Source organism: Oncorhynchus clarkii, chromosome 9 (genome assembly GCF_045791955.1).
Source record: "Oncorhynchus clarkii lewisi isolate Uvic-CL-2024 chromosome 9, UVic_Ocla_1.0, whole genome shotgun sequence".
Classification (NCBI taxonomy): Eukaryota; Metazoa; Chordata; class Actinopteri; order Salmoniformes; family Salmonidae; genus Oncorhynchus; species Oncorhynchus clarkii.
In genome coordinates, this window is record NC_092155.1 from 27400924 (window position 1) to 27415236 (window position 14313).

The 14313-nt window shown below is 45.4% G+C and overlaps 1 protein-coding gene across 1 annotated transcript in view; it reads right to left on the reverse strand.

Annotated features, from left to right (window-relative positions):
• The window catches only part of LOC139416164 (neurexin-2-like), a 968379-nt gene that overhangs the window by 472265 nt on the left and 481801 nt on the right, over positions 1-14313 (reverse strand). The window lies entirely within an intron of this gene.

Here is a 14313-nt window from a genome sequence, read left to right on the forward strand (position 1 = left end):
TATTTAAAAGACCCAGGGGTACATTTTCAGGATTCACAACTACAAACTGTATAATTAACCTAACTCATTGACTTTCAGATTGTGGAGTGTCTTTGTTCAAAAATGGAGCCCTGCACCATTTCAACCAGAAATAATTTTGGGGCAAAGCTGTGCGGGATACCGTGCTGTACTTGTGCATAAGCCCTCTTCCCATAACTATAATGCTCGCCGTGCAGTGTGTCCCGGCATTTAATAGGGCCCATATGGTTTTGTAGCGGACGATAAACATTGAATGCATTTGTTTTATCATCTGGTGAATAACATTGTTTAAGAGGAGCGGAGGGGGATTGAGATTCTACGATATACGACGGACAGACATGGAACCCATCTGGGCATGTCTCTCTCTATGTTTCAGTCAAACAGCATTAGAAGGCAGATGTGTAAGAATATGCTGCTTTGAGGGTTAAAGTGATTTCCGTAGCGTGATAGAGAGTTGCTTTACTTTGCTTGACTCTGCTTTTCCCCCAGAGATAAGGATCAGGCTGTCTTTGACGTTGATCGTATTTGTCTCCTTATCCCTGTGATATCATATTTACTATCTGGAGCACTCAAAAGAGCGCAGGGCCTATCTTATATCTAATGAAGTGTGTGTGTGTGTGTGTGTGTGTGTGTCTTGTGCAGCCAGATTTAATGGCGCCTGTCTGCTAACAGCGAGCGCGACCACCGAGATGAAAGACGCGACGAGCAGGGGATAGTGGTGATATAAACACAAGCAGGCAGCCAAATCAAGATCCTCTCTCGCTCGGTTCTCCCTCTCTCAATTTCTTTCTCTCCATTCCCCCTTCTCTCTACCTCTCTACTCTCGCTCTTCATTACCCCTCTCTCCCCCCCACCTCCCCCACTATCCTTCCCTCCCTTGCCTCATCCTCAGTATTTTCATTTTGAAAACAGAGAAGGGCCATGTTCAGTTGACAAACGTTGTCAAATGTTGCAGATCGAATTGGCATGAATAGAGCCAATGTGGTTCCTTATTCTACATGTCAGAGAGTCATGTTTGTCATACATAGTCTGTTTCTATATCTGAACGTTCCAAAATGTGACGTCCTGCTGAACGGGCCCCAGATCCCCCTCTCTCTTCCTCCCCCTCTTGTTTATTTCCATATTGAAAACAATAGCAGACCTCCTTTTTAATGCTCTCTCTCTCTCTCTTGGGAAAGTAGGTTAGGCTTGCAGTCAGTCGAGGACACTGTCGCATCCTGCCACCACAGCAAAACACTCCCGGCAGCCGCGTCCAAAACACGGCTTGATTAGCCGCTTTGGCGAGGGAGGATACAGAGGAGTGAGGGGCACGGGCGGGGCGGCCACACGGAGTATGACCCCCAGCCATGATTATCCATGGTCCGTCGTAGTGACCCTATGCGCCAATTACCGTGATAAGGGAGCGAAGAGGGCCGGGGGGCTGACATGAGACTGTTCTCCTCTCCTTCTCCACCCTCACTGTATGGTGTGTGGTGCCTGTTAGAATGCACAATGAGATAAAAGCTGTCGATATCTAGCCCAGCATTGAAGAGGACAGACGGCGGGGGGAGGAAAAAATGAGAGTCATGATGAAGAGTGATTGATCGTAAATGGCGAAAGAGGTGAGAAATGTATCTCTGCTCTTTCTTTCCCTCTCATCTCCCTATCTCTTCATCGTTCTCTCTCTCTTGCTCTTTCCGCCTCTCTTTCCCTCTCCAGGAAGGTTCCTGGTGGATTTAGTTGATTTGGACCGCATCTCCCAGCATGCAGCAGCAGCAGCGTTGCCCTGGGAGACCCCATCATTCTGCTGAGGGAGTGTGAACCCAGACAATGTGCTGTTGCTCATCTCATTTCACCTCTCATAACAAGCCCAGATCTAACCTGTCTCAATGTCAGCCTATTGGGTTGAAAGGGTTGCAATCTCACCATGCAGGTTGAGATGCGGGGTATATCTCAACAGTGTAGAGGGGTTTCCTTTACTTCCGTCGCACCATATGGGATGAGTACTAATAGGAAAAAGGGTGCATCTCAATAGTATAAAGTGGCTTCCTTTCCTGTCTTCACCATGATCACTGATGTGGCATGGCCTAAAAGCCTATGAAATCCTTTCACTTGTTTGTGTTAAAAGTATACAAGGAAAGGAAGCCATATATGAGTATTGAGACACACCCCAAGGAGAAGGTTGCTGTAATACCAAGCCATTAGGTTAGTCAAAGACGGTAGTAGGTGGGGACAGGTGAATAATCTTCTGTGGCCCATGCAGGACTAGTGGGCAGGGAGCCCCGTTGTCATAAGTCAAGGGGAGAGAGGTAAATGGAGGGAGAGATAGTCCACGGGCATCGTGCCACCCTCCTTAAATCTCCCAAAGGGCTTGTTTCACCACCGCCACCTTTCACATTCTCTCTGTATGTAACCCACTCTCGTCCTTTCTTCTGTTGTCGTTTGTCTGTCTGGGTCCTCATCCCTTCGTTCTGTATCTCTCTCTGAGTGACTGTTTGCCTTTTTATGTCTCCTCTCCGCCACCCCTCCTCCCTTTCCTTTTCACCTCCTAACCCCATCTCTCTGTTGCTCTCTGTTTTGGGTGAATAGTGTGAGGTAATGGGTCTGACAGAGACACAATGGAGGAACATTTCCAGACAGGAAGAACACTGAGGCGGGTACACAAGGTACAAAAAATAAATCAATTAGGTCACAGTCAGTCTTCTGGTCTTATTATGCGTCATTCTACAGACTTGGTTTTGACTCTCCACATGACCCTTTACTTATGGGCAACTGGGCATAACATCCATTTTGACACTTTGAGTAATTGTCACTTCACTGAAGACTAGTTTTCCCTTACTACTGGAGTAGCTTCGAAAAGGGCCTTTTGAAAAAGTTACATTAGGCAGGGTTCCGTTTACTCAGGTTTATTCGACAAAAGCAATGTCGCAACAAACAACAAAAAATACGCGATGTGTTTTGGAAACGGCAGACATAGGAAACAATTTCTGACCATCGACAACATTTTTTAAAATCCATTCGACAGGGGTGGATATTTCTTTTGTAAGATTTTGGAAACGGTTTGGGAATAAATTATGATTGTGGAATCATTTTTGTCATGAAACTATAAAGGTCCACTCCACATTTAATTCGAAATACCTATTGCTTGCTAAATATATATTTTTTTACTTTCTGTAAAAATTTTTCTTTGCAGGACAAGGATTGCCTGAATTGCTTCGCCTTGCTTTTCTGGCTGGCTGGCAAGTTTCACCATCCAATTATTTCCGATCTACAAGAGTTCCACCATGGCACGGACATGAGAATTATTAGAATATGGCAAATATTTGTCAATTATTGCATTCTATCCATGCTGGCTTTTACGGGCTACCTACTGTAAGACATGAAACAGATGTCTGTCGACAATGTATTAATGCGCAATTTGCCGAAATGGGTAATGGAAACCCTTCAACCACTACATTTTTATTGGACAGTATAAAAACATGTGTTTTTAGGTGTGACGTCGTCATGTCCAGCACGTTTTGAACGACACAATATAGTGAAATGGAAATCCACCCTAGCAGACAATTATCGCATTTATTTATCCACTCAAACTTTCTAAATGTCGACAACAACAACAACAAAAATCCCTGGACAAGTTAACGGAAACATAGCTAGTGATAGCCTTGCCTCACAAAACACTCTCAAACTGCTATTTTTATTCAAGTGATATAAATCTACAAAACATCCATAAACAGATGATATCAACAGCTCACAATAATGTCTCTGTTAAAGCCAGACATCTCCATAAGGAAGGTGTTTGGCCTCTGCCGCACAGCACATTGATGTGTGACTAGTGCCTCAGCACAAAATGGCTGCCGTGTATCACCTAGGCACATGTAGGAACATTTCATTAGTGCATAGGGTGATTCACTGCCAAAATACTGCAATGTAAGTGCAACTGAATGTAAGCTACAGTGTAGAAGCAATTCATAGATCTGCTTTTCAATGGCAGGGAATAGCAATATCAGAAACTTTATATTTATTTCTTCAAAATAAAAAGGAGAAAAGTGACACTGAAGTTAACCCGATTGCAAAAGCTACTATAAAGATGGCTATGACACAAACATGCAAGCAAGCAAGCACGTACACACACACACACACCACTGCGCGCACACACACACATCCACAGCATACCCAAGCTCATTCCATTTCAGCTCTAGTTAGGAAAATGCTCTGATTATGTATTCCTTTGAAGTTGATGCTTCAAAGCACTACTTTATTAGGTCATTTCTGTTTAACATTTTAAGAGGCATTTGGTTCATTTCATATTTAAACATGCAGGGAGCAGAAAATGTGCGAAAATGAAATGAAGAGACTATGAGGACACATTGATATTTGCGAACATCTTCAAAACATGTCTTACTAATGTTTTAGACATGTTATAGCTCAGGTCCCGACAGTAGCACAGCGCACCCATCTTTTGACGTGTCTCTCTGTACATTGTATATCTTGGAGAACGGTACAGAAGTCTACAGTAAAAATCGGACATACATTGTTGGTATAATGGTTGGTGTTCATTTCATAAAGAGTGCATATGATTGCAATGGGTGCAAAAACAAAGACAACTGTCCTAAAAACAGCCATCATTTTCTACAGAAGGCTGCTTGCAACGAGTTTGGCCCTGAAGAGAGTTCAGAGAAGATGAGGACATTGAATTAAGCTCGGACCGTCACTCAAGCGTTAAATTGCCTTAAAAGAGAACTGGATTTCATCAGAGCATTGGGTGAAATAAAACTATTATGCGTGCCAATGTCAACACATGTCCAAACTTCAAATGAACTGTACTGTAGTGTGGACTACTACCATAACAGCCAATCATAAAATACTTCCACATGCACATCTGTATAACTTTAAATGCCTCCCTTTGTACTGCTACATGCCTATATAAGAATACATACTTACAGTCAGAAGTTTACATACACCTTAGCCAAATACATTTAAACTCAGTTTTTCACAATTCCTGACATTTTATCCTAGTAAAAATTCCCTGTCTTAGGATCACCACTTTATTTTAAGAATGTGAAATGTCAGAATGATAGTAGAGATAGTATTTCAGATTTTATTTATTTCGTCATATTCCCAGTGGGTCAGAAGTTTACATACACTCAATTAGTATTTGGTAGCATTAAATTGTTTCACTTGGGTCAAATGTTTCGGGTAGCTTCCCACAATAAGTTGGGTGAATTTTGGCCCATTCCTCCTGACAGAGTCCGGTTTGTAGGCCTCCTTGCTCGCACACGCTTTTTCAGTTCTGCCCACAAATGTTCTATAGCACATATGTCAGAGTCAAGGCCCGCGGGCCACATCCGGCCCGCAAGAAGGTTTTTTACGGCCCCTGGGATGATCTTGATTTATTATTAGAACCGGCCCGCAGCAAGCCGGCAGCCCGCAGATCTTTTACACGCACCAATACTACATTTCCCACAATGCAAAGGTGACGCACCGAGCAGTAGGCTGCTTCATTTCAATATTTATTGGCACAGCAGTCGTCAGCATCACAGTAAAATTAACTGTCAGATACCCATCAAAAATGGCAAAACGGAAGGTGGATACTGAGAACCGGGGGTTTCAAACAAGGTGGGAGTCGGAGTATATGTTCACGAAGGTAGCTGGAAAACCTGTGTGTCTTCTGTGTGGAGAAAGTGTGGCGGTACTGAAAGAGTATAATCTGAGACGACATTATGAAACGAAACACGCGGACAAAAACAAGAATATGGACATGGAACAAAGGCTACAAAAGGCAGAGGAATTAAAACGAGGCCTCAAATCTCGACAGGCTCTGTTCAAAAAAGCCAAATCACAAGGCCAGGCTGCTGTCAAGGCCAGTTTTATTTTGGCAGAAGAGATCGCTAAATCAGCCCGGCCATTTACGGAGGGGGATTTCATCAAAAACTGCATGATTAAAGTTTGTGACGAAGTTTGCCCAGAAAAAAGGCAACTCTTTTTAAATGTGAGTCTGAGCAGAAACACCATTGCCGAGAGAGTAGACCAGTTGTCCATCAATCTAAAAGAGCAGCTTGTGAAAAAGGGAAAAGATTTTATTGCATATTCCTTGGCTGTGGATGAGAGCACCGACATTTCTGACATTGCCCAGTTGTCAATTTTCATCCGCGGAGTGGACTCCAACCTAAGCGTGACAGAGGAGTTTTTGGCTTTACGTCCTATGCATGGCACAACTACGGGGCATGATTTGTATGAAGAGGTGTCAAGATGTGTAAATGAGATGGAGCTGCCTTGGGAAAAACTCGTGGGTTTGACAACCGACGGAGCACCTGCGATGTGTGGACACAGGAGCGGACTGGTGGCGAAGATACGGGAAAAGATGCAAGAGGAAAACGCGACAGGTGAGCTGACAGCTTATCATTGTATCATACACCAGGAAGCGTTGTGCGGTAAAGCCTTGAAAATGGAGCATGTAATGAGCATCATCACGCGCACAGTTAACTTTTTTAGAGCCAAAGGTTTGAATCACCGCCAGTTCAAGGCATTTCTGACGGAGTTAGAAACGGAGCATGGTGATTTGCCTTATCACACAGAGGTGCGATGGCTAAGCCAGGGAAAGGTGCTTCAAAGATGTTTCGAGCTTCGTGAGGAGATTTGTCTGTTCTTGGACAGCAAAGGGAAAGACACAACACAACTCCGAGACGAAATGTTTCTGTGTGAAATGGCTTTTCTGTGTGACATTACGAGTCATCTGAATGCAATAAACTTGCAGCTGCAGGGTCGGGATCGTGTCATCTCTGATATGTACAGTACAGTGAAGGCATTTAAAACCAAACTGACTCTGTGGGAGACGCAGATGCGGAAAGAAAATTTGAGCCACTTTCCCAGCTGCCAGACCATGAAAGAGAAGCTCTCTACCAGTGCGTTCCCGAGCACACAGTTGGCTGATAAAATAGGTATGCTTGCCGCTGACTTTCGACGCCGATTTGCTGACTTTGAAGCACAAAAAAGCAGGTTGGAACTGCTCGGTAACCCATTTGCTGTTGACGTGGAAAGCTCACCACCAAACCTCCAAATGGAGTTGATTGACCTCCAATGCAATGATGCACTGAGGGCAAAATATGCGGCAGTGGGTGCTGCGGAGTTCGCCCGTTTCCTCCCCGGCACAATGCCCCAGCTGCGCATCCAGGCTGCTCAAACGTTGTCTATGTTTGGCAGCACATACCTGTGTGAACAACTGTTTTCTTTGATGAACCTGAACAAAACATCACACAGAAGTCGACTTACTGCTGAACACCTCCACTCAATTCTGAGGATTTCTTCAGCTCAGAGCCTTACCCCGAACATTGATGAACTTGTGGAAAAGATGGGACACCACCAAGTATCACCCTCAACCTCAAACAAGTGAACATTACTGTGCAATCACATATTTAGAGTTTTTACTCAGTTCAAGTTTAAAAGTTAAAATTTAATATTTGTTTTCACTGCATGTTACTTCTCCTTAAACAAAGTGTTGTTTTTGATTAATAGATTTTTGCACTTTATTTTTTTGTATTTCAATCCAATTATATTTTTAAAATATTTCAGTTGAGTGGATGATAGAAAATTGCTATTATTGTTTTTTCTTTGAAGTAAATTTAGCCCACTTTTGCTAAAATAGAAAATATAGTCTACTGATGGTGCCTTGAATACCGGTTTCTTTCATTTAATGTTCATGTTATGGGGATATTTATATAAAGGAAATTTGTCTTTTGTGTCTGTTGAAAATTAAAGATTACTGACAGAGCCATAAGAAAATATTGTTTTATTTATCTGATCATATTGTAATATATTTGTTAGGTTTTCAGTAGGTTCAATTAGGTTCACTAGACTATATGCGTCATTTAAAAAATTTTCAATGAACATTCGAACAGTCCGGCCCTCGTCTTGTAGCTGATTTTTTTATTTGGCCCTCCGTCCATTTGACTTTGACACCCCTGTTCTATAGGGTTGAGGTCAGGGCTTTGTGATGGCCACTCCAATACCTTGACTTTGTTGTCCTTAAGCCATTTTGCCACAACTTTGGAAGTATGCTTGGGGTCATTGTCCATTTGTAAGACTCAAGCTTTAACTTCCTGACTGATGTCTTGAGATGTTGCTTCAATATATCCACATAATTTTCCTACCTCATGATGCCATCTATTCTGTGAAGTGCACCAGTCCCTCCTGCAGCAAAGCACCCCCACAACATGATGCTGCCACCCCCGTGCTTCACGGTTGGGATGGTGTTCTTTGACTTGCAAGCCCCCCCTTTTTCCTCCAGATGGTCATTATGGCCAAACTGTTATATTTTTGTTTCATCAGACCAGAGAACATTTCTCAGAAGAGTACGATCTTTGTACCCATATGCAGTTTCAAACCGTAGTCTAGCTTTTTTATGGCGGTTTTTGAGCAGTGGCTTCTTCCTTGAAGCCTATCAGAATCTTCTAAAGCCATGACATAACTTTCTGGAATTTTCCAAGCTGTTTAAAGGCACAGTCAGCTTAGTGTATGTAAACTTCTGACCCACTGGAATTGTGATATATTGAATTATAAGTGAAATAATCTGTTTGTGAACAATTATTGGAAAAACTACTTGTGTCATGCACAAAGTAGATGTCCTAACCGACTTGCCAAAACTATAGATTGTTAACAAGAAATTTGTGGAGTGGTTGAAAAATGAGTTAATGACTCCAACCTAAGTGTATTTAAACGTCCAACTTCAACTGTACACATGCCAATACAAATTAATACTGTAGTGAACAGAAATATAAACGCAAATTGCAACAATACTAAAGATTTTACGGAGTTACAGTTCATAAAAGGAAAACAGTCAATTGAAATAAATGAATTTGTCTCTAATCCATGGATTTCACATGATTGAAAATACAGATATGCATCTGTTGGTCACAGATACCTTCAAAAATGTAGGGCCGTGGATTAGAAAACTAGTCAGTATCTGGTGTGACCACCTTTTGCTTCATGCAGCGCAACACATCTCCTTCGCATAGAGTTGATCAGGCTGTTGATTGTGGCTTGGGAATGCTGTTCCACTCCTTTTTAATGGCTGTGCGAAGTCACTGGATATTGGCGGGAACTGGAACACGCCGTCGTACATGTCGATCCAGAGCATCCCAAACATGCTCAATGGGTGACATGTCTGGTGAGTATACAGGCCATGGAAGAACTGGAACATTTTTAGCTACCAGGAACTGTGTACAGATCCTTGCGACATGGGGCCGTGCATTATCATGCTGAAACATGGGGTGTGGTGGTTGAATGGCACGACAATGGGCCTCAGGATCTCGTCACCGTATCTCTGTGCATTCAAATCGCCATCGATAAAATGCAATTGTGTTCATTGTCTGTACCTTATGCCTGCCCATAGCATAACCCCACCGCCACCATGGGGCACTCTGTTCACAACGTTGACATCAGCATCAGTCTGAGGCCAGAGTCTCCTATCTGTGGCAAGGCGTACCACATCACTAATGACGAGCCAGGTCTGCGGTTGTGAGGCTATGGAACCCTGACCTGTTCACCGGACGTGCTACCTGTCCCAGACCTGCTGTTTTCAAGTCTCTAGAGACAGCAGGAGTGGTAAAGATACTCTTAATGATCGGCTATGAAAAGCCAACTGACATTTACTCCTGAGGTGCTGACTTGTTGCACCATTGACAACCACTGTGATTATTATTATTTGACCCTGCTGGTCATCTATGAACATTTGAACATCTTGGTCATGTTCTGTTATAATTTCCACCCGACACAGCCAGAAGTGCCATCATAGCCTGGTTCCTCTCTAGGTTTCTTCCTAGGTTCTGGCCTTTCTGGGGAGTTTTTCCTATCCACTGTGCTTCTACACCTGCATTGCTTGCTGTTTGGGGTTTTAGGCTGGGTTTCTGTACAGCACTTCGTGACATCGGCTGATGTAAGAAGGGCTTTATAAATACATTTGATTGATTGACTGAGACATCTGTGGCATTGTGTTGCCCGACAAAACTGCACATTTTAGAGTGGTCTTTTGTTGTCTCCAGGACAATGTGCACCTGTGTAATGATCTTGCTGTTTAAACGGCTTCCTAATAAGCCACAACTGTCAAGTGGATGGCAAAGGAGAAATGCTCACTAACAGGGATGTAAACAAATTTGTGTACAACATGTTTGAGAAATAATATTGTATTTCAGCTCATGAAACATAGGATCAACACTTTACATGTTGCATTTCTATTTTTGTTTCGTGTACACGCCTATACCTATTCAGCCTAGATTGTATACAATACTTGTTTTTCAATACCCATGCTAGTATCTGTCCCTCCAGCACCGTGCTATGGCGTGGACGCCCTCTGTGTGATACTGTGGGATGTAGGGGAATGCGGAGTCATGACTCAGAGCTCAGCGCAGGGCAACACACACGCACTGACAGATACAGAGTCTATAAGTTCCTGTGCCCCTGTGTGTGTCTATGTATGTGTGTGCGTGCGTGTAAACGTCTCTCTTCAGTGTGTGTATATGTGCGTATGTGCCTATGCTCTACAGTGAATGTGTGTTTGTGTGTAGAATCTTGTGTGTGTGTGTGTGTGTGTGTGTGTGTGTGTGTGTGTGCGCAGGTGGACAGACCAAAGGGCGTGACATTTACAGAGGGGTCTTGAGAGCGCCACATTGCTCACTGTCACGCCCTGACCTTAGTATTCTTTGTTTTCTTTATTATTTTGGTTAGGTCAGGGTGTGACATGGGTGATGTATGTGTTAGTTGCCTGTGTCAGCACTATATTTAGCTCCACGTTCGTTTTGTTGTTTTTGTAGTTTGTTTAAGTGTTTCTTCGTCTTCATTAAAATAAGATGTATTCATCTCACGCTGCGCCTTGGTCTCCTCCATACATCGAACGTGACAGAATGACCCACCATAAAAGGACCAAGCAGCGTGAAAGGGAGGAACAGCGCTTTGTGGAAGAATGGACCCGGGAGAAGGATGAGTGTGTAACAACCTGGGAGGAGATAGAGTGGTGGTCTATCGATCCAGGGAGAGTGCCAGAGCCCGCTTGGGATTCTATGGAACAGTGCGAGGAGGGATACAGGAGAATGGAGGAACGGCGACGATATAAGGGTACACGGCTAGCACGGAAGCCCGAGAGGCAGCCCCAAGATTTTTTTGCGGGGGTGGCACACGAGGAGATTGGCTAAGTCACGTAGGAGACCTGAGCCAACTCCTCGTGCTTACCGTGGGGAGCGTGTAACTGGTCAGGCACCGTGTAATGCAGAGATGTGCACGGTGTCTCCAGTGTGCATTAGAATGAGCATCCAGCCAGGAAGGAGGGTGCCGGCTCAGCGCTCCTGGTCTCCAGTGTACCTCCTTGGACCAGGATATTCTGCGTACTGTGAGTCTGTACAGCCCTGTGCGTCCTGTGCCAACACCACGCACCAGGCTTCCTGTGCGTCTCCAGAGCCCTGTACGCAAATTTGCAGGGCAAGTTTAACCATCCAGCCAGGACGGGTTGTGTCAGCTCTACAATTCCAGACCTCCAGTACGCCTCCACAGCCCAGTATGTCCTGTAACTGCTCCCCGCACTCGCCCTGAGGTGTGTGTCCGCAGCCCAGTACCACCAGTGCCAACACCACGCACCAGGCTTCCTGTGCGTCTCCAGAGCCCTGTACGCCCTGTTCCTCCTCCCGGCCCTCGCCCTGAGGTGCGGGTCCCCAGCCCGGTACCACCAGTGCCGGCACCACGCACCAGGCCTATAGTGCGCCTTGACAGTCCAGTACGCCCTGTTCTTCCTCCCCGCACTCGCCATGAGGTGCGTGTCCCCAGCCCGGTACCACCAGTGCCGGCACCACGCACCAGGCCTACAGTGCGCCTCGCCATTCCAGAGCGTCCGGCAACAGTACCCAGTCCAGAGCATCCGGCAACAGTACCCAGTCCAGAGCGTCCGGCAACAGTACCCAGTCCAGAGCGTCCGGCAACAGTACCCAGTCCAGAGCGTCCGGCAACAGTACCCAGTCCAGAGCGTCCGGCAACAGTACCCAGTCCAGAGCGTCCGGCAACAGTACCCAGTCCAGAGCGTCCGGCAACAGTACCCAGTCCAGAGCGTCCGGCGATAGTCTACAGACCGGAACCTCTTACGACGGGCCGCCGACCGGAACCTCCTACGACGGGCCGAAGACCGGGACCTACCACGACGGGCCACAGTCCGGATCCCCCAGAGTCTCCCCCCAGTCCGGATCCACCAGAGTCTCCCTCCAGTCCGGATCCGCCAGAGTCTCCCTCCAGTCCAGATCCGCCAGAGTCTCCCTCCAGTCCAGAGGAGCCACTCACTCCAGACTCGAACATCAGTCCAGTGGCATCCTCTAGTCCGGGGTCGGCGCTGAGGGTTCCCGCTCCAGAGACATCACGTAAGTAGGCCGAGTCAGAAGTGGAGCGGAGTCCACGTCCCGAGCCAGAACCGCCACCTCGGAGTTATGCCCACCCAGACCCTCCCATATAGGCTTAGGTGTGCGGCCGGGAGTCCGCACCTTTGGGGGGTGGGGGAGGGGGGGTACTGTCACGCCCTGACCTTAATATTCTTTGTTTTCTTTATTATTTTGGTTAGGTCAGGGTGTGACATGGGTGATGTATGTGTTAGTTGCCTGTGTCAGCACTATATTTAGCTCCACGTTCGTTTAGTTGTTTTTGTAGTTTGTTTAAGTGTTTCTTTGTCTTCATTAAAATAAGATGTATTCATCTCACGCTGCGCCTTGGTCTCCTCCATACATCGAACGTGACACTCGCCATGTGTCACAATACATGTCATCCCAGAGTGTTGTAAGGTGGTGAAATATCACCCTCCATACTAATACTGCAGTTTAACCGCTGACCTAACCTGGCTGGCCGACAGGCTAACTCTCATTCACCTCCGTTAAAAACACACTAATGTCAATATTTTTTTGTTACTAATTGGTCTTTTAACCAATTAGATCAGATCTTTTGCCTAGAATTGTCTAAAAGATCATAATTGGGCTGCCTGTGTAAACGCAGCTTCAGTGGGTTACCAGATATGACTAAGGGTTAGAATGACCACAATTCACATAGGGAGCAATTGGCACATACTGTACTGCCTACATCCAAAATGGTGCCCTATTTCATTCAGGGCTCTGGTCAAAAGTAGTGCAGCATAGGGAATATGGGTGCCATAGGGAAGAATAACCTGGATAGTCCGTTCTGTGTTCTATCAAATTACTGTACTACCATTCCTCTCCAGAACTCTTCCCAAAAACATCATTCATCATAAATAAGCCATTCCCTTATTTATTGAGAGACGGCTGTGTGTGTGTGTGTGTGTGTGTGTGTGTGTGTGTGTGTGTGTGTGTGTGTGTGTGTGTGTGTGTGTGTGTGCGTGCGTGCGTGCGTGCGTGCGTGCGTACGTACGTGCGTGCGTGCGTGCGTGTTGTGCCCTCTGCTGGAATAGAACTAACACTTCTTCTCAATCCTCTTTCAGAGCTACAGTCGACTTCATGTGTTATGGGGACATCTAGTGTTGGGTTGGTTGCATGTCGTGTTCCAACCCTAGCAGGGATGATTTCAGTGTGCGTCACACCAGCAGCAATAGAGTGAATGACACTATTGATCATTTCCTGACTCTGCCAGTATGCTTGTAGAGATGGCATGAATATAGTTATGCTCTGCGTATGTGGAATGATTGTAGCACATAAAAAATACAGATACTTAAAAAGAAGAAGAAAGGGAATACGTTTGTGCACTCAATGACAGGCAGACGCGCACAACAAACGCACCAAGCAGGTTTCTCCTTTGACACAGTTAGGGCTGCACTTACCTCGTCGGTTGACATTTAAATAGTGACAGTTTGCTGTCGTTCTCTCAGCCTGCGTGGAAATGCATTCGTTTGTTCTCATAAATGTGTCTATGTTTTGTTCCAGAGGGCAGTGCCCTCAATGGAGGTTACCATACAACCCACCAGGCGTGTCACATGATGTATACTAACACCAGCACACCTAAAACAAATAAACTCCTCAGCATGGCCCCTGTTTATTTGAATCAGGTGTGCTGGTGTTAGTATACACCAAATATGTAAAAGGACTGGTCTGAACACAACGGCTGTGTCTGAAATGGCTCCCTATTCACCACTAGCTAGCCCTATGGGCCCTGGTCAAAGGCAGTGCACTATAGGGAAAATAGGATGCCATTTTGGCTGCACCCAATGTCCCCAATACAGAGGAGCTTCACCTGCGTGTTCAGTCGGCTATGGGCGAGAACTAACACCTGTACAGTCATACGGACCCTCAATCGTAGGGGTGAATTCACCGGTGTCGGAGTGGTGTGAGC